This window comes from Lycium barbarum, chromosome 10 (genome assembly GCF_019175385.1).
Source record: "Lycium barbarum isolate Lr01 chromosome 10, ASM1917538v2, whole genome shotgun sequence".
Lineage (NCBI taxonomy): Eukaryota > Viridiplantae > Streptophyta > Magnoliopsida > Solanales > Solanaceae > Lycium > Lycium barbarum.
The window spans coordinates 34,600,936-34,604,019 of NC_083346.1; the positions used below are offsets into that span (position 1 = coordinate 34,600,936).

The 3,084-nt window shown below is 36.4% G+C and overlaps 1 long non-coding RNA gene across 1 annotated transcript; it reads right to left on the bottom strand.

Annotated features, from left to right (window-relative positions):
- Positions 1 to 1,177: 1,177 nt before the first annotated feature.
- Positions 1,178 to 2,650, bottom strand: LOC132614963 (uncharacterized). The gene is made up of 3 exons (XR_009572517.1): positions 2,547 to 2,650; positions 1,867 to 1,977; positions 1,178 to 1,748 (listed from the first exon to the last, which is right to left on the bottom strand). It is a non-coding gene; the product is annotated as an uncharacterized LOC132614963 (long non-coding RNA).
- Positions 2,651 to 3,084: the final 434 nt, after the last annotated feature.

Here is a 3,084-nt window from a genome sequence, read left to right on the forward strand (position 1 = left end):
CAGGATGTCAAGGTTGCAAATATTTCGGATGACTAAATGGGTCGTTACATATGGTTCTTTCCTTCATCAGTAGAAAGTACATGTTCAGTAGCAAATTTACCCTTCAATTGTTTGGTTCTTTTCCTTTCTCGATTACTTTTTATTTATTGTTGTAATAGAGGAAGGTGGTGTTGAGTTATTAGTGCAATGAATGAGGATAACGAAGGATCATAGTATAGGAGTCAGTAACATTCTTTTTTTTTTCTCATTTTTTTGTTTTATGTTACATTAATATTTGTCGACTGAAAATAGTATTCAACCTATGATATCCATAATCATCAAAGAATTGCATAATTACATAGATAACCACAATATCAGGAAGACTACTCATATTGGGAACTTATAAGCAATTATTTTTCCAAACGGCTTCTACTTTTTCAGATGCTGCATCAAGTGAAATAATTTTATCTCGAAGACTTTACATATGATCCACCCGGCTACCATCGTTTTCTTGTCCAAATAAGCACAACATTTCATTTATTTCTGGACACTTTGGGTTGCAAGGAAAAGTAAGGAACAAATCCGGATATCTAGCCCACCTAGAAATTGCCATTGCATCTTGATAATTTTGTGCCCTATATCTAGGTCCCCCAATATGCGTAGAAGCTAATAGGATAGTTTTCCCCACTATTGAACAATCAGAATCTCCTCAGACAACAGCATCCATCAATCTCGAAGCAAGATCAGTCCTAAGTTTTTTCTGGTCATTTTTGATATAATGGAATCTTTCTTCCTCAATTGCCATGTAACCATCCACGATGTACTTCTGCAATAGTCTTCCAGCTTGTAGAAGAGTGTATCCCTCATTAAGCCTTTGTTGTATCCTGAATCCGTAAAACTGTCTCATTGACAATTTTTGTCTGATGTAAGTTTTGTTGGTTATATCTTTCAAAAGAATTCCAAGTCTATATCCATCTTCGCCATACGGATGTATTAATGGATAAGTCATAGACATGAAGCTTGGGTGTAAATCTATGATTCTCTGAAGCCCGTTATTCCGATGTTCTACAATAACATCTCGCTGGAAGTTTTCATCAGTAAGATCACCTATTATCAAACCCACGACTTCAGAAGCATTAGGTATATTGTATTGTCTGCCATCTTTAGTTCTGTCTGAAAGGATTCGCAAGACGAACACAGATTCCGATTGATGTTTATATCTATCCCTTGCCATCTGAAATAATTTTACCAGAATATTATGCTCGTCTAACATTTCTGATATCCCCGTACAATTTGTAGATCAACTTCTTCATGCAACAGACTATTCATTTTGTTATCTATCTCATTTTCAGTATCATATATATAGAGCTGGGAAAACCGTGGGCTCTTGCCTATTTCCGGCAACAGAGAGCTAGTGTGATGATAATTTTGACCACTCATCCTGAAAACATATGGGCCCTTTGAACGATTGATAGATCTGTCAACTTGGCCTCCCATAGATGTAAATGCAAACATAGAGTTATAAACCCTTATGGTTTTTCTAAAATTGATACCCAATTGTCCGGATTCTATCCCTAAAAGATATTTTAGATAGGGTGGTGGTTGACTCAGTAACGGTAGTCGTAAACGTCCTTCCATACAACAAATTTTTAATTTTGGTTGTGTTGTCTTTCTTGTTTTTTCCGTCCGCTCCTCACACCACAAAATGGCCCCACAATATTAGTAGGTGCACGATGGAGTGCCAAAGTTCCAAGTTGATCTGTAGGAATCTGCCAAGTGAAAGTATTTGATAAACAATCTAAGCATTTTTGGCACAAATAATAATGCCTTATTTCCCATTCAGGCCTTATGTTAATATGTTTGACGTTCAATGAATAAGTTGTGTACCTGTATTTTGGCCAGTGATTTTGTTCTTCCTGCTACTTTGAGAATGCATGTAAATTGACCCTTCTTCTGATTCCTCTCTAGCTGTATCATATGGCAGTATACATCGGTCTCCTGCAATGGATTTTCGAATATGTCTTGATTAAGTAACTTGTTTAAATGTCTTTTCAAACCCGATAATATGTACAGGGTGTTCAAATGAACAACAAATACCACTTTTTGGGGACGGGGTGGTAGGAACCAAAAGGGGTTCGAAGTTGTGCAAATAGATGACCCAGAAGTTAATGTAAGTGTGGTTGAGGAAGTTACACAGTAACATATAGTGGTGCGGCTCTTTTGAAGATAGTATTTTACTTTCCTATTATAACCTATAAAGTCAATAGTGTAAGTAAAAACTTTTGCGCGCTCAACATACCATTTAGCGGAATCAGTATTTCTCGGCTTGTGGGGTTTGTTAAGTTCATTAATTTTGTGCACCTTACCACCAAATGTAGAACCAGATAAATTCTCTTTAGTGGTTGATCTTTGTATGTTTTTTTTTTTTTTGAATTAATGCGATCTTGCACTTTAATCGGGCATAAAGGTAGCTGCATTTTTTGATATGGACTATTTACTCATCCCTTTCCTTAAAGTTCCCTGATGATGCATAACTCTTCCATTTGTTTTTAATCATCCTGTCTTACCGAGCTAAATCAGGTAGCAGCTGCTGGAAAAGTTTAATCTCCTGGGGAGTATGCGTAGAGGCACTAAATTCTTTAACAATGTCTGAGATCAATTCCATGTACCTGTTTCAAAGCAATTGAATAGCACAAATGCATTAATTATAATGGGTTGGTAACCTCAAATATTGAAAACGACACGTTGGGGACACGTTTATGGGATTCTAGTCTGCATATTATTCTCGATTGATTAATCTTGCGTCACTTTGGTAATAATCACTGTCTATCATGGATCTGATCCTATGGAGTGTACATTTCCAATTTTGGCACACATAAGGAACATTTGGCCACCAAAACGGTATGGAAACAGAATACACATGGTATGTGTGGAAACCAGCCTAAACTCAAACTGACTTATAGGACAATGGCAACGGTAGTGTGTTGTAATACAACAAATTTGCTAGTTGTACACGTTTTCTGAATTTGAAATTTCTATTGTTTGATGAATTTCCTAAAAAATGCATGAGTGCTTAACATAATCAAGGATGAAAGGCTACCACAA